At 34.8% G+C, this 24,507-nt stretch overlaps 1 pseudogene; it reads right to left on the reverse strand.

Moving 5' to 3' along the window:
* Positions 1-13,393: 13,393 nt before the first annotated feature.
* On the reverse strand, positions 13,394-16,665 carry LOC120131260 (annotated as a pseudogene).
* Between the last annotated feature and the right edge of the window lie 7,842 nt (positions 16,666-24,507).

Below are 24,507 nucleotides of genomic sequence, written 5' to 3' on the forward strand. Positions count from 1 at the left end.
TATGGTTTACCAGAAAGAATCATATCTGACAATGACTTGAACTTAAACAATAAGATGATGGAATCATCTATAAGTATTCAAGATAGAACATCAAATTTCACCACTTATCACCCAAAGATGAATGGGGCAGTAGAGACACTAATAAGAAAATCAATAGGCATATAGAGAAGAGACTGAGACCTATAAGGATTGGTAAGAGAAATACCATTCCCTTTGTTTGCTTATCGAACTTCAGTACGAACTTCAACTGAGGCAAATCTATTTTCTTGGTCTATGGGATGGAAGCTATGTTACCTATTGAGGTATAGATTCCTCACTTCGAGTTTTGTTAGAGGTAAAATTAAATGAGGCAAAATGAGTACAAGCCATATATGACCAATTAAATCTGATTGAAGAAAAAGATTAAATCCATTGTCATGGTCAGATGTACCAGAAGGGCATGATACGAGTGCATGATAAGAAAGTTAACTCACGAATTTCATGAGGGAGATCTTGTACTTAAAAGATCATACTCATACAAAAATTTCCGAGGAAAGTGGATGTCGAACTAGGAGGGACTTTATGTGTGAACAAAGCCTTTTTTGTGGAGCTTTGACCTCATTGAGATGGATGGACAGTAGTTACCTAACCCTATGAATTCTGATGTTGTCAAGAATACTTTGCTTAAAAAAAGAAGAAATAGAGAAGAACAAAAAGGGAAAAAATAAAAAGAAGAATAGAGTAAAAATAAATAAAAGGGGGTTCAAGATAAAAATTCGTAAATGGCGTCTTGAAAACAAAGGTCTCAAAGTGAAAATCCGTAAAGGGAATTTTGATTTTTGTTAAAATCCAGGATTCATGTATGGTGGAGGTTCTGAATTTATTTGAAGTTGAAAGAGCTCCTAATTCGAGTAGTAACATCAAATGGTGATCAGGTTGGGACTGGAGATTGAAAAGGCTTTGATTAAAACAACCAGAAAAAGAAATTGAATGTAGATGAGATCTAATACTTGTTTATGACATCTAATATCTGGAGATTTGGTAGTCTAGAGGAACTTCACGCCCTTACAAATTGCCACAATTCTCGAGATCCCTTTAACATAAGCTACACCTGAGTCACTCAATGGCGTTCCAGTTCAAAACCATATTTATTATGATATAGGGACACCTAATTCATTTCTTTTATTTTTCCAGTTAAAGGATTATCATGTATTTACCCAAAAGCCCTTACAATTATATAAAGAAAAGAGGACTTTTTCTTGTTAGTTTCCTTTGCAAGCATCTTACACTAAAATTAAATACATATATTTTAACTTGAAAAACATGATATCATCGTGTATTACTGTGCAAAAAGTTTTGGGAAAGTGCATGCATTCTGAAGCTTACAATGGTTTTAGCATGAGGCTTGCATGATGATGGCTACAGAAAACTAAAACCTTGGAACATAGAGAATTTAAGCAAATTGAGGATAACCTAAAATATTTATCATTGATCAAGCAGTTAGATTTCAAAAAGGAAGAAAAGAAGATTAGATCCAACCAAAAGCGTATGTGATCAAAATGGTCAGTTGGGGTGAATTGGTCGTGATTTTTGGTTCAATATTTAAATGAATCATTAGGGTTAACGAGAGAGGTTCTCCTTTGAAAACAAAAATATACTAAAATTGATCATTGCATACATGTTAGGCATAAATAGGATCATCATTCATAAAATGCATGATAACCAATGCAATTAAGAACTTATAGATCTTTCAAAAGAAAACTAAAATCGAAGATGTTTAAACCTCAAGATAAAAGTAACCAGTTCAAAGTCTAGAAAAAAGAGAAGTTCAAATGACACCAGAGTCAAGACAGATTTCCATATCTGATGACTACGAGATGAGTTTCCACAAGAGAATTGATTTCCAAAGATTCTCCTGAATTCCAACTTTCGGGTATGATGTTTTCAAATTCCATAGTGTATATTAACAACTGGTAATGTTTAATTTTCAGATTCGATCCTCTTAAAGACAAGATAAACAAATCGATCCTGGTTCAATTCTTTCCAAAGAGTGGTGAAGTAAATCAAATTTCTTTAAAATATATGGTTTTCCTTAAAGACTAGCGGAGAAGATCCTCATTTTTTAGATTCGATCTGCTTGAAAATAGTGAAAAAGGTCAACCTCATTCAATGTTTCATGAAAAACAATGAATTGAATCAAAACTCCCGAGTTTGATCTCCCCTAAAGAGTAGTGGAGTAGATCCTTATTTCCCAGATTTGATCTTCTTGAAGAGCAGTGAAGCAAATCAACTTCGTTCAACCTTCCCTAAGAGTACAAAGCGAATCAAGATTTTTCAAGATCTGATTACCCGAAAAAATGAGTTGATCAAGTCTGACCTACCTTGAAGTTGCAGTGTAGCGGACTAACCTTTTGAATTCCTCATAACCAAAAAATATACCATCCTTTAATCTTTGATGTATTCCCGTTGCACACAATGAGAAAGAGAGGTACATGTAGATGTTCATTTTGTCTGGGGCTTCATCCAAGTTTCATTTTTATTTTCATATATATATATATATATATATTATATATATTACTAGTTAGTTTAAATACAAGAGGTTATTTGGCTTATTTAGTTATATATAAATGTACATATTATATAGGTTTCCATTTTTATTATTATTACTAGTTATATAAGGATTAACTATTAGTTATTAGTATGCATGTATATATATAGTTGATTATATATATTGCTTTTAACATAGTTTAATTATTAGTTGTTATTATTATTAATTATGTGATTGTATATATACTATTATGGAAATGGTGACTTTTAGTATATAATATATGGGATATATATGTAATGATTAACCTTTTATTAATTTTGTTTACATGGGTGTGTCCACACACACACACACACATATATATATATATATATATATCCTAAGGTACAAAAATTAGTTAAATGAAGTCCAAGGGTTACAAGGTAAATGATCCAAATATGAAGGTCCAAAGTTAGGAGGTCCGTTTATCAAAGGTGAAAAAAAACCTAGCTGTTGTTTTAACCATAGGTGACGTCAATTCCCATCCGTTTGATCTGGGGGCAATCAATGGCCCAGATCAAGGTTTGATTAGGGTTTTTATAACCCTAAATAAAATCTTTTACCACCACTGATCAAGGAGTATCAACCATTGGATTGAAGGGCACCAACGGTCCAAATTGTACCGTTTGGTCCCCACCTGCCCACGCTGCCACCACTGCTACTCCCTCTGTCATGACAGTAGTAGGGAGCAGAAGTTTTTTATCACCACAAAATGTCAAAGGGACGAATAGAACGCTCCCCATCGGCGTCTCATACATTGAAGGCAAAATCAAAGAAGATATCAAAAATGAAGATCTTTCTCATCACAAAACACACGAAAAAAACAAAAATAATAAGTAAAATCCTCCCTTCGATCAACAGAAGCCAAATAACGAAAAGGGGCTCCTCCCTTTAAAAAAAAAGAAAAAACAAGGATAATAGCAAACACCAAAGAAAAAAATTTTAAAAAAGGAACCAAAATCCAAAAAAATTGAGAGAAACCATAAAAAAACTTACCATGTTCGATACGATTCATTGTTACTTACGTCGGCGTCCCCTGGTGTCAAAACGCCACTTAAACCAAAGATAACTCCTTTTGGCCTTCAACTAGAGCTTCTTTTGTGTGTTTGAGAGTTTGTGTCGTAGAGGCTTAGTTGGTGTGGGGTTTGGATAGTGAAAAGAGAGATTAAAGGCCTTTTGGCACCTTGTCGAAGCCCATAGAGGGCGACAACCACGGTGGCCAAGTGGGTTGAAGAAAAAAATGAAAAAAGAAGAGGGGGTGAAAGACTAGAGGAATGACGCTTATAGAGAAAAGAGGCCTAAAAAACAGAGAGAGAGCACAATGTACTAGGGTTTATAATTTTACCTAAATATCATATATAGTATAGGCACCAAAACGGTGTTGTTTTGTGTCTAGGCGCTTGGGGTAGGGTTTATTGTAAGGGCACTGCCCATTCTCTTTCTAATTCATTTTGGTCCATATTTTGTGACTTAAAGTTTTTTATTTGTCTCCAAACTTTGCCACCATTACATTTTAGTCCTTGTCCCAGTTTATGTAAGTTACGTTTTGTTCCTAATTTATGCCCTATTTCATTCCATCGGTTAACTTATTATTCTCTTTATCTAATCATTAGTTCATTTGACTTTATGCGGTTTGCTTTTGGAATATGTAATCTTTTAACCATTGATTTATATCCCCATCATAATCCATAAATATAAGCTCGTATACATATTAAATCATGGATTTGGAGCATAGATTTAGCTAGTTAATTGTGTGATGGTTACAACTCATACCCTTAATTATTTATTATTTGGAGGTGTCCTTATTTCTTTTTTTATTATTATTGTTGACTAAATATTCAAACGTGACCTTTTTTTATTAAACTCAATTGTTTGTACACGTGTTTTACTCTAACATGTATATTTACTGTTTTCTAAAATGTATATATATGTACATTGACATGTATGATTTTTTTAGGTAATTATGGTCATATGTTGATCTATCATATTTACTTGTGCTAAATTTCATTTTAGGTCCTTGATTTATGTTTGTTGTGATGTTATCCCTTGTCTTGTGCTCGTCTGAAATTAGTCATAGTTTCCTTGTTATTTAATTCCTTGTTTCCTTTTATTTTTGTATGTTTAATTTTAGTATTTACGTTATGGTATTTATTTCCTATATTCCATATTTAAGCCATTTTGTTTTTTGCATTTATTTATTAATGTTTAATGGTATTTTATTGTTTCTTTTATGTGTGTGATTGATTTGATTTTGAACTTGCCCATTAAAATATTTGGTTTACGACTACCATGTTTGTATCTTATATTTGCCTTTGGATTTTTTATTTATTTACTTACTTTTAAATTTTGGTTGCATGTTCCCACGTTTTTTTTTTATTTTTTTATTTTGGTCCATCGAAACCTATAGTCTGAAACATGCCGTCGAGAGAAATATTTCCTCCGTTTTATACGCTTTTTCTAACTAAGAACTTCCTTATGAAATTCTATAATAGTGTAATTCTTGTATTTTTTCTTGTAGATTTTGACATTCTCATAGGCTTTCTTACAAATCCTTTTCATCTTGTCCGAAATAATTACTGGCAAAGTATCTCTTTTTCCTAAAAATGTGTTTTTTCAAGTTTTCTGACAACATTTCAAATCGATTTGAGGAGTCTGCAAAACAAAATGTAGCATTTAGGATTTGAGGGACTAAAACATGAATTACAATTACAGAAAATATTTTCTCGAACTCTTTGATTTCATTTTCAAATTCCTCCAATTCCCTGCATAGATTCAATAAAGTTAGATTCCATATAATCATCAACGGTAAACTCAATATATCAACAAAATTAATACTAGCAACTTTATCTAGATGTTGCATTGTTTGTATACATCAAATTTTACGATCTTACCGTCAAACTCCATTGTAAGAATTCCACTTCTTACATCGATTTTCGTATTTGTTGTGCTAAGGAAGGGACGACCCAAAAGTATTATGAACAAGTATTTGTTCGGTCGTTTTCATGTCAATGACATAGAAATCTGCTGGAAATATAAGCTCATTTACCTTAATTAAGACTTCTTCCAAGAGTCCTTTGGGATAAATTATTGATCGATTTGCCAGCTGTATTGTAACTCTTGTATCCTTCAAAGGCTCATTAGAAAGTAAGTTGTACATATATAAGGCATTATATTTATAGAAGCTCCTAAATCGCACATTGCATATTAATTCCAACTTTACAATTTTGCAAGGTATAGTAAACATACCTTGATCTTCTAACATTGGTGGAAGCTTACGTTGGAAGACAACTGAAACATGCTCTCCCAAATTCACTTTTCTGTTCTGGTAAACTTTCTTTTGTAGTACAAAGGTCTTTAAGAAATCTAGCATATATTGTATTTTTTGGATTACGTCAAGGAGGGGTATGTTGATTTCAATCTTTCGGAATACCTCCAAAATTTCCTTCTCTTCAGCTTGTTTGTCTCTTTTTACCAACCTGGAAGGAAAAGGTGGCAGAGTTTCATAGGAGTTTCATAGGAGTTGGTGTTGGACCAGGCTGTGAAACTTCTTTCTTTTTTCATTGGGATTTGCTTCAATCTTCTTTTCCTTAGGAGGGTCTGCGCCAAATGCTTCTTCTTTTACTTGGGATTTTGAATTTTCTTCACTCTTTTTTGGATTTGTACCAACATCCTCTGGGACTGGTTGTTCAACTATACTGCTCCGGATAGTGATGGTGCTAACATTTTCCCATGGGTTTCGTCTTGGTTTGTGAAGGTAACTTCCCTTGTGATTCTAATATTCCCATGATTTGAGTCAGTTGGCTCATTTTTTTAATCCAATTCTTGTAGATGGGCCTCAGTTCGATTTTAGAATTTTTCCTAGGAGAATTCCAAACGTTCAACAATGGATTCCAGAGAAGACTTTTATGGTTGAAATGTTTGTGAGGGCCTTTCCTGATAAGCTTGATTATTCCTTGTGTTTTGACATAACTTAGATTTGGATGGTCTCTTCATCCCAGATTATAAGTATTGGAGTATGGGTTATAGGGTCTTTAGGGAGGTACCAGAAAGTTCTGCAACATTTTCTTCTGCGCCAACTTCTTCCTATAGCATCGGACAGTAGTCTTTCGGATAATATGGCATTGTGCATATTCCATATACTTTTGTTGATATAATTTTCCCTGCAACCAAAGAATTAACTATATCAGTTAATTTATCGATTTTGTTTTCTAAGGAAATAATACTTATCTCATGGACCCATCGGCTGGGTTCACTTGAATTGCCAAACTACTGAGAGTTACAACCATTGCAAATTAATTCCCTTGTTGCAGCTGGTGTTTTGTTCACAAGAGCTTCTCCACTAGAACCATCTATAGTTTTCATCTTTATGGAAGCAACCATTCATAGAAATATTGGAGGAGTGTTTGCTCGTATAATCCGTGTTGTGGATAGCTTGCACAAAGCTTCTTATATCATATGTAAAGCGATTCTTCATCTTTTTATCTTATTCTCAGAATCTTTTCCTTAATTCACTTGCTTTTGCTGCTAGGAAAAACCTGTCAAGAAAATTCGAGTTAAATCAGCCCAAGTATTTATAGAATTGGGAGGTAAATAAAATAGTCAATTCTTTGGCTAAACAGATAAAAGAAGGGAAAGCTCATAGTTTTATTTGGTCTTCATATACTCCCTGAGGTTTCATGCATGAACATACCATATGAAACTCTGTGATATGTTTGTGGACCTCACTAGAAAGCCCATGGAATACATGAAGAAGATGAATAAGACCCATTTTTAGAGTATACGGAGTGCACTTGAGGAAAGTGATGCATAGAGGCTATTGTATGGCAAGTGTCGCGACTAACTGGAAATTGTCTAATCTGCCATTGGTTATGGCGTGTTCTCTATTCCTATGTATATTCGGTTATTGGTTCTTCATTTGTATCAAAGGAAGATGATTCTTCTGAATTAAATTATGGATTTAAATGCTCCATTATCGTTTCTTCTTTTTTCTTTTTCTCGCTTTTTTGCGTGAATTCGTCTGGCTCGTGCTTCAGTTTATGGATCAAATTCTACCAAATCACTTGGATTAATTCAGTCATAAATAAAAGAAACAACTTATCAGTTACTTTAGGCGAAGTCCTCGACAACAACACTAATTTTGACAAGCATCGTTTTACTGTCAAAATAATTTCAGCTTCTTATTATAATAAATAAATAGGGAGAGAGACAGTAGAGTAAGCATGGTCGGTTCACAGGGACTTTGGTGTTTCTGATCAAGTGAACTTTCGATTTAGATAAAGATGAGATAAGGTAGCTTTTGGATGAGATTAAATAAGGGGTTCAAGATTGTTTTTTAAAATAAAAGATTAGAATAAAATAAAAGATAAAGATAAAATAATTAATAAAAGATAAGGATGCAATAAAAGATAAGGATAAAAAAATAAATAAATTCAAGTAATTGAGATAAAGAAAACTTATAGTGAAATTAGCCTCAGACTTCAACTTTGCCTCAATTCCAGTTAATTCATCGGAATAGATTTTTGCTTCAATTATTTGTCGTTACATCTACAGGGCCCAACCCCTGTAACTTGTTTTCTCTCTTGTGAAACGATAACCCAAAATCTAATTTTGGATATCAGTCCTTATGGAGACAAACTACGACTATCGTCGTAAGCACCAACCTGTTTTATAGATCTGGAAAACTTGACTCGGACTGTATTGGCTCAATGAGAATCGAGTTCGATCTCAATTCCCTTAGCGGATCGCCGCTAAATATGTTCACATGAAGTTGAACTTGCTACCATCCGATTCCTCTTCCCAACTTTAAATCATAACAACTTCCTAACCAACGCCGACTTTTTTATAAAATGCGTTTTGATTTTAAAAATAGGTCGATTACCATTCTTTTCCTCCAAAAAATTGAGAAAATAACTCGAAGTTATTAGTGCTTTTCAATCCTCGCAGTAGGGATTGAGTCATCGCTTCAGCCCTTGGCTATGGAGAAATTAGTTGAGTATGACAATCATACTTAGCATCTGTAAAATTAAAATAAAAAATAAAACTTTTGAAAATAAAGAAAGAATTTTTATAAAACCAGAGGAAAGAAAAGAATGATTCTGAATATATTTAGGTTTACTCTGAGAGGGTAATTATAGCCTTCAAAAATCCTAAAAACAAGGAAAATATAATTTCTAAAAATAAAAGATAATTCTTAAAATATTTAAATTAAAATCCTAAAAATATGAGTTTAATTTGAATTCAATTTCGGAACGTGCGGCTGATCCATTCGTCCTTCTAGAAGCACTGACTGTACCTTCTAAAAGGTGCTGACACATCGCCTCGTCAGATGCGTCATGCCTGGAGTCATGCCCACTAATCCATCATTGATTCCGAAAATAAAAAATGTATAATTATGTTCTTTAAGTATAATTTCAGAATCTAGTGTCCTGCACATAAAATGATCAAAACAAATAAATCAACCACAAAAACTACAACTAAGGAGTAATTTAAAGATAAAATAATAACTAAATAAAGCAACTATCAATTTTCATTGTGTATGTGTACATACTCTTTATATTATATTAATGTTGGGTCATGTGAATGCAATGTTATAATCCCTTGTTTCCGTTATAAATATGTCATCAAGTTAGCACATATATGTTAAATACGTGATATGTTTGTGTGAAATTGACATGTTTTTTCGTTATTTACAAAAGTATGGTAAATGTATGAATAATGGATCCTTTGTTAATTAATTTAGTACAGGTTATAAGTGTTTTAGAATGTGTAGGTTCGTATGATGCTTAGTTACATGTCATCATTTTGCATAACATGTATGATATCCTCATGAGCATAATTTCATCTGATAAAATAATTGGATTAAGGTAATAACCCTTTAATTTTAATTTTAAGGTTGTTGTGAAGTGATTGTCTTAACGAAAAATCACTTTTGATAAATTTAAAATGAAATGTATCCCATTAAGTGAAATCCTAACAATCCCGATGTCTTTAAATATTCGAACATCCTTCTTCTTTCTAAAAGGATTGGTAATTTTTAATTTAATTTGTTTTATTTATTCTTGTTCATGCATGCATTTGAATAATATGAATTTAGAATGAAATAGTAATATTTCTTTATTCGATTTGAGTGAGAACTGACTGCTTTATGGCATGAGAGGTTTTTTCTTCTCGATAGGAAATAATTAAATATTGTCATTTTCATCCTAAAATTTAAAGGTGTTATTTAAAGGGATCTTAAATTAAATTAAATTTGACCTTGTAAATTTCATTGCAAAGATAACTAATTAATCGACTAAGTACCGATTTAGGGTGTTGTGGGGGTGCTAACCCTTCCCATGCGTAATCGACTCCCGAACTCAATCTTTTGGAACGTAGACCTAAAAACGTCGTTTTGATAAAATTAAAATTAAATTTAAAATACAACCGTTTTGGGTCCCCAACGACACCCTAATCAAACATTGGTGGTGACTCCTCAAACCATTTTTTAATTTTAAAAGGAAAACACCAAAATAATTAAAACGATTTTTTAAATCACACTTAATTAAAAAATTTGTTTTAAGAAATCATTTCGAGAGAACATGAATTTGGGTGATCATTTTGAAACTTAATAGTCGGGACTTAACAAAACAACACTCTATATTCAAGGTTTATTAAACTTTTAATAGTTGAGACTCAATAAAGCAACATCCCTATAGTTAGGGGATCATTTTTTATTTACTCATTATTTTATATGTATAGTATATTTAATAGTTAAAATATCTTACCAATTTACTTTTCTTTTCTTTTTTAGAGTTTATACGTTTTAAATAGATCATAACAACTTTTTCTTCTTTGATTTTGTTTAGCTGTGGTGGCACCGGTTTTTTATGCTGTTGATTGTTGGTTCTCTATCTCTTTGTTTCTTTTTTTAGTTTTTTATAAGAATAACTCTGTCTTGGCACATTTATCTCTGCCTTTATGACGTATTTTTATGTCTTTGTGGCACGTTTTTCAGTCGTTTGGTCGTTCTTTTATTTATGTTTTTCTCATGGTTGGATTTGACGATGTCACGACTGATTAAGATATGCTTATTTGTAATACAAATGATCCCCTGTTATAGACCCGTATTGAATTGGATACGTGATTTTGTGATCGTGGATAGTTTCTCACGATGCTAGGCTCTGATTTACAGTTCTCGGTGTCTTCAATAGCTTAATCCCTATTGTGGTTTGTTTGCCGATGCAATAGATTTGCTTGTATCTATTTTTGTTGAGTATTTTGATTGAGTTTTTAACCTTTTCCATGTTTGTCCTTATATGATCTAAAATGACTAGTTTTAAGTTCTAGGAAAATGTCCAAATTATGTATTTAGTTTACGATAATAGTTGTAAACTCTTATTGTAATATTGGATATTTACTTTTTAATAAGATTAGTGGCTTTTATTAAAAAATATCTTACCAATTTAATTAATAGGTATTGTAGTAATTACTTTTATTATGTATATCTTTTATTTATTCTTTAAAATGATATATATAGATATATATATATCTAATGTATCATATTAATTATACTACTATGATAATTATTTTTATTATGTATATTTTATTTATTAGTATAACGTTACATGCATATTTTCCATATTTAAAATGCACATTCTAGTTATTTCTACATAGGATACCTATTGCATTATACATTATGTATATATATATTTAATTATGATACTGTATGCATATTAGCTTTAAATATTACTTTATATTTTATTTATATTATTTTTAATAAAAAATATAATTTTATGATTATAGTATTTTTATCACTTTTTAGAAAAAAAGAATTTCGTTTGTTTATTTTTCTTAATGGTACTTATAGTGAAATGAATTTTGGAAAAGCCTTTTAAATTATTGAAGTGTAATTCTGTACGATCATTCAAATGAAAAATATTTAAATAAAATTATATTATTTTAAATAAAAATTATATTCATATATTTCCAACTATTTAAAATACATAGTTTTGATAGATTAATTGGTTGAAAAAGCTTCTAAATTATTGGAGTATGATTCCGTAAGATTATTCAAACGAATTGGTATTTAATTTATATTTTCAAAATGTGTTTATTTTTCAAAAGCTCACTCATTTAAATAAACCAACATCAATAGAATGATCACACTTTAAACTTTTCCTAGCATAATCGACTCCTAAATCACTTCAAATAAATTTCAGATAAAACGTAGACCTTTATTTGTCTTATAAAATAACTTTTGTATTTTTTTTTAAAAAAAAAAGGCTCTTTTAGTTGTTTGACTATCTAGCTCAAAAAGCACACTAAAATTGATTTTTTTTAAAAAAAAAGTCGAGATGCATTCCGAGTTTAATGACTCTATTAGGAACATTAGAGAGTTGGGTCGTAATTTGTTATACATTATTTTGATAAGTGGAAATCACAAGTCAAGTCCATATTTAACTTATGATTCTTTTAATTTCTTTCAAGTTTTAAATTATTGTGTTTTTTTATGTAAATAGTTGTACTAATATTTTAAATTTTGTATTTAGCTTTGTGGAAAATTTTCCGAAATTGTGTTATTTTATTTGCTTCTGTTGGAGGTTATTATGAGATGAGCTCCAATTCTAACATGTAAAATTTAAACTTTACTCGTTTTGGCCTGACCTGAACTATTTTTTATGTTTCTATTATATTTATGATTTTATTTTAATATATTATTTATAATCATGTAAAAATTAAACTTATAATAATATATAATAAGTAAGTATTAAAAATACATTAAAGTTGTTTAACTATACAAGAGTAAAAATGATTTTTTTAAAAATGGGTAAACTACTTAAACGGTCACTAAAATAGCAGTTTATGTTTCAACACTTAAGGTCCAAAAGTAACAAAACGATCACTAATGCTATCGCTTCTAATAAATCAGTCGCTCAATGGTTACCACAAACCACAATCACATAAATCTGATGGCACATTTGGATGACTGAGTTGACACTGTTTGACCACAGTGCCAACATTTGACCAACTACTTTAATTCTCATATAAAGAACATAAATCTAAGAAGTAATCTCCTCACTAACCAGCTCCTCTTGAATATTGGATCTACACGACTGTTCATATAACTTGACTTATGAATAGTCGTGACAACCCTACGACTAACACGAATTAAAAGTCACTATAAATGTCTCTTAATACAATCGAGAGAGAAGCTAGCACCTTTTATTACCTTCTTCTCTTTCTTTTTTTTTTCTCATTACTGACCTTTGCAATACGATAACACACGGGCAACGACTGTTTTTCCGACTTCCCATCTAAATAAAAAAAAGGATGAATCATTCACTACCGATAAGTCAAATTTATTCCCATTAACAATACGTTTAATGTGGTGAGATTAAAATGCAAGCAAAGTGATGCATCTCCGAAACTTCCAATAAGTGTTGAATACAGTAAATTCGACACCGAAAAGGTGTTCAGAATATCTTAAACCAAGGACCATGCTTCCTGATAAACACACTATTTAATCTTTTATTATTATTATTTTGATGAATCATCATCGTCCCAAAGTCGTAGTGGTGGTATAATTTCTTGTTTGCATTGTAAAAATGATTTTAGATTGCTTATGATAAAGTATGCAAATCCCGGGGCATACTCCAATGATGTCTTGCTTTTATGTTTTAGTATAAAGTCAATCTGATGTCTGATTAAATTTAGAACATCTGTTGGAATATGTCAAAAACCTCTCCTTTCCTCCATCATCATCTGCAAAATCAAACCTTTAATTTATGTTAATTTTCCAGTCAACATGGAGAAACCACAACTCTATTAGCCATTCGGACAAACAAAATAAGAAGCTGAAACGGGTGCCTCTGTTAATCCGCATTCACATCATGAGATACAGAAACAAAACTAGTTAAAACAGTAATCACACTTTTCTTGGAATTTACAGTAAGTTCCTAAGCAGCAGCTTCAGTTAACGGGACCTTCGACAGTAAGTGGCGTGGCTGCTGTCGTTTTAGTAGCAGCAGTCATTGTAGAAGCACAAGTCTCGGGTAGTGGTTGCAAGAACTCGGTATACTGGAACTCATCTGTAGTCGGTGATGTAGCGGTGTTGATGCCATTAAACCCTTCTTGATATCTGCCTGCAACTCCCTAATAGGTATAGCAGCCAAGAAGCTCTTTATGTATTCCTTGCAGGATTCCTTGCCTTGGCAAACAACCTCCCACTGTCCTCACTCTCGATTGATTTCTCGGGTTTGACTACTTCAGCCCCTGCAACCGAACCCTCCTTCCCATTGAACTGTTTAACCTCTAAATTATTGGTTCAGTTATTGCTGTAGCTATCTGCTGATCACCGGTCGACTCATCTGATGATGGAGCTTCATTATGTAGCTTGTGAATTATGGTATATGCGGTCAAATTTCAAGATGTAAGCTTGATTACATCCCTCGTAAAGCCTCTCTCCTAATGTGTCATTATATAGTAAGCTTCTGGGTCAACCTTGAGGATAAAAAATGGTCGTTCCAACTAACAATGTAAACCTCAGGTTGATCACAGTTTGGACATTCCAAACCAGCACGATAATCTCATCCCATATGTTATCGAAAGACATTGCATCATGCAAAAAGTCAAATCTTCCCTCACCATCCCCTCTGGATGGAAAAACCCGATAAAGGACTATCTTGGTACTACAGAAAGAGACGTACTTTTTGCTTGGAGAACCGTCTCGGGATCAAAGTGCTTGTCAGGGAACCGTCCCTATAGGATTCATTCTCGCAGAGGCTCCTCCATTCCAATGAACCTTCTCTGATCAAACTATCAAACTGAGACTTAATCGGCATCATATCACGGTATTCTGAAGCAATCGGCATAACAGCAACAGGACAGTACAAGCACTTTCACCGGCTGCTCGCTCACTCCGCTGATCATAGAAGCAAAAAGACTTGTGATTGAAGCTTCATGTTCCATCACGGCTTACCACTTTTCTGTTCCCAATGCCAATAGCAAAATTATCATCCCCAATTCAGAAACAGATGTAAGGTTTGCAGATGAATCTTTATCTCCCTTGTGTGACTGCCAAAAGAAATTATAGTTATATTTAGAGCTTTATATACTTTGGTAAATAAAGATGATAATCGAATAGTTGTAGGAAAAGACTATAAAACATGAACATTATGTTGAAGGATAGCCAAATCCTAAATCAGATACATAAACTGAAGCACATGCATCTTAGTAGTGTATGAACTCATAAGAATATGCTATTTAATAATCAACAAAAACTCTTACCCCGGGTGCATGAGATTCATCTGAGCTAAGCTACGGCGGTCAAATCAATGTCATCGCCACCTTCTCCGAGCCCTTTTTCAACAGGTTCCCCTTTTGTTAGAGACCTGAACTCAACTTCCTTTTTCTCCAAGACAATATGCTGCGCTTGGAACTCTGCAGCAGGGATGGCTCCGACGGTGGGTAACGAATCCTCAACATTTGAGACGCCAACATCTGAATTACGGTTACTGTAGTACAACCCAATCCTCATCTCCCTCACTGATCCTCATGCTGGAAAACGATCCTCCTGCATATTTTGTATCTGCAAGAGTATCATAACTAAATGACTTCCTGACAGCAGAGTCTTCCTTGACCTCATCGATTCTCCTTCTCAGAACCGTCAAGTGAATCCGTATCCAATGGATACTACAGTTTCTCCAGTCCCGACAGATGATGCAACAGGCACTAACGCACGCTCTACAGATTCATAGGTTTCTTGGGTAGTTCTTAGTTCCAAAAGGCTAAGCATATCACAATGAATTACAGCATAAAAATTAGAAAATGTGAAAACCAAAAGAAATGGATAAAAGGAACATAGTAGATCGTAGACTGCTGCGCGATAAAGACTTAAGAAGCACATACACAGAGTTGGGGACCAGGCTCGGCAGCACCGGTGGAGGTGGAGTACGAGCTCCAGTCCCGACAGATGATGCAACAGGCACTAACGCACGCTCTACAGATTCATAGGTTTCTTGGGTAGTTCTTAGTTCCAAAAGGCTAAGCAATATCTACAATATGAATTACAGCATAAAAATTAGAAAATGTGAAAACCAAAAGAAAATGGATAAAAGGAACATAGTAGATCGTAGACTGCTGCGCGATAAAGACTTTAAGAAGCACATACACAGAGTTGGGGACCAGGCTCGGCAGCACCGGTGGAGGTGGAGAGTACGAGAGGTATGTTTAACTCAAACTCTTTCCGTTCAGCAGCCGAAGCATATTCAGCAAGATTCAATGATGCTGTTCCAACAACAGGATCTTTGTTCTTCAATCCCTGGCTCGAAACCTTCACCGAGCAAGATAAATTAGCAAACTTTTAAAATAGTACCAACTATCCGACAGTCAACTTCCATAAAGAAACAAAACAACCAGTCTAATTGTCTAAAGGACATTCAGTTCAACCAAATTAATACTATAGATTATTGTAAAAATAAAATCTAATGTTATGAACTTGTAAAGAAACAGATCAGTCCAAAATATCTTCAAGCAAATTTCAAGACCAATCGAACGACCAAAATAGCATTCTCAAGGAAATACAAAAACATAATGAAAATATAGTAAAAAGTTCATACAAAAACTGAAACTTCTAAAAGCCAACAATTTTTTTTAAATGTTCCCTTTAGACTTACATTCAAGGCAGAAAAAGCGATCTCCCAAGGATGAAATACACTGTCTTTATAGGCCGATAAATTACAAAGGGATTGAAACTCCTCATCCCATACAACGACGCCGTTCTCGTCAACGCCATCGACTTCTTTGGTGAAATTCCTCTTCCCCGTTCGCCTTAAAGAACTGAGTGAAGCCTTAAGACCTTTCCATCGAACCTCGACCTTTAGTTTCTCGAGCTTCTCCCAACCTTCCCCGACCAGATCCCACCCCCTCTAATCTTCTTACAATTAACTTTACCTCGTACTTTTTCGAAACCAGAGGCGGCCATGGTCGCCACCTCATCATCTTCACCACCATTTTTTTCAAAAAGAAGACCCTTCAATTACTCGAATTGTCAATATTCTAGTGAAACCAACGAAACCCATAAATGCTATTTGATTTCTTTCTGGTTTTTTGTAACACAAACCCAAAAAAAAAAAAACTTGGGGTCCCTTGAACAAAATACGAAGAAAACTAAGAATGGTTAGACAAAGGATCAAAAATGGAGCTTTTGATTGTTAGAAAAGGAATTGAATTGATTTTGAGGAACAAAAGGTGTGGTTTTTATAATAAATATAAGAGAGAAAATCGCCTCAGTCACCAAAATTCTCATATAATATATGATTTTAATCAATTTTTTTGGATTTGTCAAAATAATCAACAAAATTACAATGCGATCGCTAATTCACAACGCGATCTCCATTATCGCAAATTCGCGTTGCATTTCGCGTTGCGATAGTTGAAAATCGCGTTGCGATGATCTACAGTGTCGTTTCGATTTTCCCAATTCGCAATGCGAATAAATAAATCACAACGCGAATTGGGAAAATCGCAATGCGATACTGACTATCGCAATGCGATACTTACTATCGCAATGCGATAATACAAAATCGCAACGAGATACTGACTTTCGCAACGCGATTCTGACTTTCGCAACGCGATAATACATAATCGCAATGCGATTTTCAAAGCGCCATTAGTATCCTGGCCAAGTATTTTATTTTTAAATTCCAAACACGAATATTAATATATTGGAACACTGAACCGTCCACAGTATATCCCGTAATCGCAACTCATAACCTAAAACCTAAAATCACAACTCAGTCTCATCTCCATCTCTCACTCTCTCACCCATCTCCGACGAAATCCGTCCCCATCTCCAGCGAAATCCGTCTATCTCCATCTCTCAGAGCCACCCTCACAATCAGAAATGGAAAATCAACCAAATCAACCAATGAGGGTTAGTTTTTTTAATTATTTTCTTTTTGAAATTTTTGCATTATTATTAGGTTTTCATATTGAAATTGATGATAAGTTTACTGGTAATTTCAATAATAGATTAACCATTTCACTTAGATTGCTTATTAAATTAACCGAGAATCGCAACGCGAAATGCAAATCGCAACGCGATTTTAGTTTCGCGTTGCGATTCTCGTTGCGATAGTCAAATTCGCGTTGCGATAGTCATTTTCGTGTTGCGATTTTCATTTTCAGAAACTATTCTTCTTCTGCAAATTGAAACTTGAATGAATTGCATTACTTCAACCAAAAAACAAAGACAAATACGAAATTCACAGTGTTGCAAATTTAAGTTTGAAGAATAAACTACTACTCTTTATGTTTATTATTGTTTTTTGTATATCTTCACAGTGTAGTTTTTGGTATATCTAACTTAGTATGTTTATTGTTTTTGTAGAACTTTTATTCGGCTCAATTGACCTTAAGAAATAAAGTCAGCCTGGCCAAAACAATTGCGTCGAAGCTTTCATCTGCACAAAGAAAAATGTTTGAGGATACATGCTTCGGGCCATGGCTGAAAGTACAACATCCCGGTGGAGATGCGATGTTGACACACCTGTTTCTTCAAACCATGACTAGCGATCTACCAGAGACTATACAACGTCGTGATGAAGAGATATGGTTTGATTTTCCACCGGTGTATACGTGTTTTGGGCGGGAGGAGTTTTGCTTAATCACCGGTCTACGCTTCGGACACGATGATGTAGGTCGGTACACTAGACACATTACCCGCCCATCATGGCTATCCCGGGTTTTTCTTGAGCTGGAGAGGCTGAATCTACACGTAGAAGACCTGACAAGATTGTTGAATAAGAAAGATGGTTTTACTCGGATGGATGACGTCGACGTTGTCCGAGTATGCCTTCTAATTCTTTTGCATGCCGGCTTTTTAGGCAGAGAGGCCAGACAACCTATTCCAAATGATCTAATCAAATTGGTAGAAGACCTAAATGCGTGGAACATGTTTCCATGGGGCTCGTATTTATGGAAAGCTACATGAAATAAGTTATCGTCTGCCTTGGATGATCGAAAAAGTTTGCATGGCGATGGTTCCAAATACACTTTGACAGGCTTTATTTGGGCCTTTAAGGTAAGAATTTTTATATAATGTTTCCAAAATTATAAGTAATTATTTAACAATTACTAATGTTTGTTATTATATGTTTGTAGATTTGGATATTTGAGGCCTTTCCCGCCATGAAGACATATGCAATAAAAACTTCAAATGATATTCCCAGGGCTATTTCCTGGAAGAGGAAACGGACCTTGCAATGGGAAGATTTACTACGGTATACGACAATAAATAATGTAAGTTAACATAAATACTACCATATGTTTATAAACAAGTTATTACTAGTACACGTTTAACTTTTTGAGCTTTTATATTGTTAGGAGGCCAACACTCCTCTACAGAGGCTGACACCCACGGAAGCTAAGCTTGCCACTGATTGGTGGCAAGCTAGTAAGCGTTTTTTTGATGGAACGGTTAATGAACAGCCTCCACTTCGGGAGCTATCACCTCGCTCAGAGCTATCACCTCACCCAGACCCATCATCTGATCGACCCGACTATACACCTCCACAACGACAGCCATCACCTATTCTGTCACATCATCGAGCCTCTTCTCCACCATCACCGCAAGATAGGCGACCGACAAAGATGCCACGACGTTTATCTCCCTGTTCTCCACCTCCACCTCAACGGGATGATTAGGGGAGTTACGTGATGAGGTTAATGCCTTGCGTGAGGAGGTCGATACTTTACGCAAAGACGATGGTGCATGGCGTGTTGTGTCTACATTATGCGGTGAGGTAGCCGCTCTACGTGAGATGGTAGCATCGTTGCAGAATGAGGTTCATACTCTACGCAACGAGGTAAGTTTAAGATTTTTCATACTCGTAATTCATTCAGTTGCTGCCAATACTGCTAAACTGTTTTTGTTATTTGTTTTTGGTTTTGTTTTGTCTTTTGGTTAAAGTAATGCAATCCATTCAAGTTTCAATTTGCAGAAGAAGAGTTTACTTTTGCAACACGAAATGACTATCGCAACGCGGAAATGGCTATCGCAACGCGGAAATGGCTATCGCAATGCGAAATGAAAATCGCAACGACAAAAGCGCAATGCGAAATGAAATCGTAACGACAAAATCGCAACGCGAAATGAAAATCGCAATGCGATTTGTGTTTCGCGTTGCGATTTTGTCGTTGCGATTTCATTTCGCATTGCGATTTTCATTTCGCATTGCGATTTTGTCGTTGCGATTTTCATTTCGCATTGCGATAGCCATTTCCGCATTGCGATAGTCATTTTCGCGTTGCGATTTTAAGTTTCGTGTTGCGAAAGTAAACTATTCTTCTTCTGGAATGTTTATATGTTGTCCTTTTAAATGTTTATATAAGTGCTTACTTCTAGAATGTTATCTGAGCATTTTGTGAACTATGATAGAATAATGACTTGGGTGAATACAATGCTAGTTTGAAACATATTTGTCTTTGTTTAATATCATGTCTGTTTATTTACTGATTTATGTATTAATTTTTTTTAGCGGCCCGATAAGGTGGATGCTTTACGTCGGGTTTTCCTTGCACGACGGAGTTCACGCATCAGACGGCGTGGACGTGCTATTACGTCTCCGTTCACCCCAATGGTGCGAAGACTCCGCAAGAAGAAGCCCGACTCACCTGTCATCCCTCAAGAGTCCCCTCCAATCGTTCAAGAGGCCCCTATCCTCCCTCAAGAGTCCTCCCCCCCACCGTTCAAGAGGCCACTGTCATCGTTGAAGAGGTCCCTCCCACCATTCCAGAGTCTGATTCACATGGGGTAATATATCGAAGTATTGAGAAACCCCCACCGGTTTCGGACATGATGGATGAGAGTTGGCTCTCGTATGAGTTACCAGCTAGTACCCTTCCGGTATCTGAAGTGGAGAGGAGACAACTACCGGAAATAATTGTGGATAATACCCTTTGGGCTAAGACCGCAGTTGATTTTTATCTACATGAGCGGAGCCAAGGGTGTTACACTGACATAAGCAAACTCAACGATGAAATGTTTTTGTTGCTTGATCGGTCTTGGTGGGGTGTGCTATTAGGGGTTGAAGACAGTGGCTATTTCGATGGGGAGGTAAGTCTTATATTTGTCTTATATATGATTTTGATTAATTTTTTTAAAAATTAATGTAATTCACTAATATATGTATTTTTTTTGTAAAACAGCATATCGATGGGTGTCACGTCTACTAATAATAAGGAAGCTTAGGAAAAATAAAAAAATTCGCGATATACAATAATGCCGGCGGCTTTTCATGCAGTTCACTTGAAGAATCAACGAGATGAATCATTTTCGTTGGGCAATGGACAAGCTAAACTTTATCCTGCATGGTGGGAGGTCGATAAGGTTAGTGTTTATTTTTAAATTTTTAAAGGTGTTCATAAATAAGTGCGCAAATAAATGAATTATTACTTATGATTGCAGATGTTTATCCCTGTTTTGGAACGTCGTCATTGGCTTCTCGTCCAACTTCAGCTCCCATCCCTGAAGATAATGGTGTATGACAACATGATAAATTACATATCACTGTCTGATTTGAGAGATATGATCAAGGGATGGAGCTCTCATTTGGCTAAATTCTTGGATGGGATTAATTATTGGACTCATTCTGGACACAAGAAGCCAAAGAAGTTCAATGTCACAGTTGTCAGAGACGAGACCGCGCCACAACAATCGCCGGGAGCCAGAGGGGATTGTGGTCCTCTTGTATGCTTGTGCTTGGCACGTTTGACGACGGAAAGCACAGAGTTTCTACCTCCCACCGATAGAGATAGAGCTGCAGTAGGCTTGTGGTTTCGGTATTATATGGATAGAGCAATATATTCGAGACGCTGCCTACCTGCATCTGCCTTATGAAAGTGTCCATTGTTAATTGGTAAGTCAAATGCAAGTTTTGTTAACATATATACTCCTTTTGGTTTGAAAATGTTTGGTTAAGTACCTAGAATTCAATAATTTGCTGTTTGTAGGTTTTAGATGTGTAGTAAGTCTTGTTTGAGCAAATGTTTGGTTTCTGCAGGTTAATCCTTAAGTGAGCTGCGTGAAATGGATGTACGGGGTCACAAAGTTGTTGATTCATTGATTCAATTATTTATGAAGAAATAAGAATTATTATTATTTTTTGATTGTTTAATTGATTTGTAAAAGATGATTTGTAAATGTTGATTTGTTTAATTGATGTGTACATAATTCTATTGTGCTTATTTAATTGATTGAAATGTAATAGTTGATTTGTTTTTTCAATCTGCATTATGTTGAAGGCAAAACAGACTATCGCAACACGAAACTGACTATCGCAACGAGAAAATCGCAATGCGAAATGAAAATCGCAATGCGAAATGAAAATCGCAACGAGAAAATCGCAATGCAATTTTCATTTCGCATTGCGATTTTCTAGTTGCGATAGCCATTTTCGCGTTGCGATAGCCATTTTCGCGTTGCGGTTTCCCCGTTGCGATAGTCAAATGAATGTCTAATAAGTGATAACAACTGAACATATCATAGCAATGTTCAAACTCAAGTTACAAATACATGCCTAACTGAAAATGTTAAAAGTGCATACATAAAATACACATAATACAACGTTTGCATTTAAAAATCACCTAAGTTAACAGTCCCAAAAGGTGAAGTCGGTTGTGATTGGGATTTTGAAGATGATTGCGATTTTCAGAATCTCGTTGCGAAAGTCAGAATCTCGTTGCGATTTTGTATTATCTCGTTGCGATAGTCAGTATCGCATTGCGATTTTCCAAATTCGCATTGCGATTTACTTATTCGCATTGCGAATTAGGAAAATCGCAACGCGATACTTACTTTCGCAACGAGATAATACAGAATCGCAATGCGATTTTCAAAGTTCGCAATAGGTTTTAGTTTCGCAACACAAATTTTTGTGTATATATCTACGCAGAAGCAACAACTCATAACCTAAATCCCTAAATCGCAACTCATTCCATCTCCATCTATCACTCTCTCGACGACATCCGTTCCTATATCCGTTCCTACCCTTCCCCATCCGGCAACAGGTCTTAGTTTCGCAGCTCGTTTGTTTAGTAAATTAATTTACAACCATGAAATCATCTAATGTTGATCATGTTTGGATAGATTTTTGTTTTGGAGGGTCATGGGAGAATGTTCATGGTGTTTTACAATATATGCCTATACCCATGAATCTTAAACTAAAACTGTCATTAGAAAAGTTAACTTATGAAACTCTAATGTTACGTGTTTCAAAGAAATTGAATTTAGAGCCCCTAAGTGGATTTAGGCTATCTTATCAGAGGAATGGTAAAGTTTATTTGTTAACCGACAATGAAGATGTTGAACGATTCATTGCTTACATTAGTGTTTCAAGTGATGATGTTACATTGTATGTTTTGAACCTAGAAGTAGTATTGTTGGGTCAGTGACCAATTAGACGATGATGAGCCAAGAGAAAAAATTGTGAGTACTAGTCAGTATTTGAAATTTGATCTTGGTCAATACCCAGACTTTGATATTGGTCAATACTCGGATTTTGATGATGTTTTAGAAGAAGAAACAGACCCTGCGTGTAATGATTTGATATTGGTCAATACCAAATTTGATGATGAAACAACGTTGCCAAGGAAGATGTTGTTGATGATAATGAGGAGGAAGTGGAGGCTGTGAATGAACATGTTGAACATCCATTCCGTAATTCATATAATCCTGAAGAAGAAAAAGAAGAAGAAAAGAAGAAGAAAAAGTCCCCAAAGAAAAGAAAATGCCACGGGAGTATAACTGGAATATGCCATAATTACTTCAGATACCGGAAGAAGAGTTGGTAAAGAAAGCAGTTGATTGTTACACAAAAGTTATTCGTATCAAGAAAGATGATTGTTTTGATACAAAGGAAGACTTGAAGATAGATTTGTATACGAAATGTGTGGAAGATGGCTATCAACTAAAAGTTAACAAATCAAGCAAAGATCGTTTCGAAACAAGGTGTATGATTGACAAAAACTGTACGTGGCGTATGATTGCAAAGAGGATAAAAGATTGCGAAATGTTTCAAGTTAGGACTTTTATTGATAAACATACATGTTCAAGAACCTAAGTTTTTCCTAACCATAGACAGGCAAACAAAAAGGTGTTGGGTGGTTTTCTGGCTGAGTTAATGTTTTTGAATGGCAGGGTATATCGGGGACATGAAATTATGATTGACATGAATGCTCAGTTCAAGATTAGTATATCATATTCTCAAGCTTGGAGAGCCAAATGTTATGCCTTGGAATTGTTGAGGGGGTCGCCAGAAGCATCGTTTGCCCAACTGCCGGCTTATTGTCACAATTTAAAGCTGAAAAATCCTGGGTCGGTAACTTATATCAAAACAGATAGAGATGGACGCTTTGAGTTGCTGTTTATCGCCATTGGTGCTGCGGTTAATAAATCAATATAATTCTGTTGACTCATTTCTGTTAGTTACATGCATTTCACATTTAAATGATTATATTTCTTGTGTATATTATTTGTAGATTCGTTCGTTTATTACTTGCATGCGCCCATTATTATAGTTGACGGAGCACATTTGAAAGGTCGATACCTTGGAGTAAACTTATTAGCAGTAGCCATGGATGCTAACAATGGGATATTGCAAATAGCTCACGGGGTTGGCAAATCTGAAACCTCTGATTCATGGACATGGTTTATGGGGCATCTTAGGGATTGCATAGGTCCTATTAGCAATCTGACAATCATATCCGATAGGGAAAACTCAATTGACAACGCTGTTAGAAGGTGTTTCCCAGATGCTTTTCATGGACTTTGTGGTGTTCATTTGTATAGAAATCTAAAATCAAGGTCTGCTGGTATAAAAAAGCACAAATGGACATACTGGAAGGCTGTAAAGGCTTATCGGGAAGTGGATTTCAATAAGCATATAAACTGTTTAAGACGTGTTTTG

Source organism: Hibiscus syriacus, unplaced genomic scaffold, assembly GCF_006381635.1.
Source record: "Hibiscus syriacus cultivar Baekdansim isolate YM2019G1 unplaced genomic scaffold, ASM638163v2 tig00110551_pilon, whole genome shotgun sequence".
Classification (NCBI taxonomy): Eukaryota; Viridiplantae; Streptophyta; class Magnoliopsida; order Malvales; family Malvaceae; genus Hibiscus; species Hibiscus syriacus.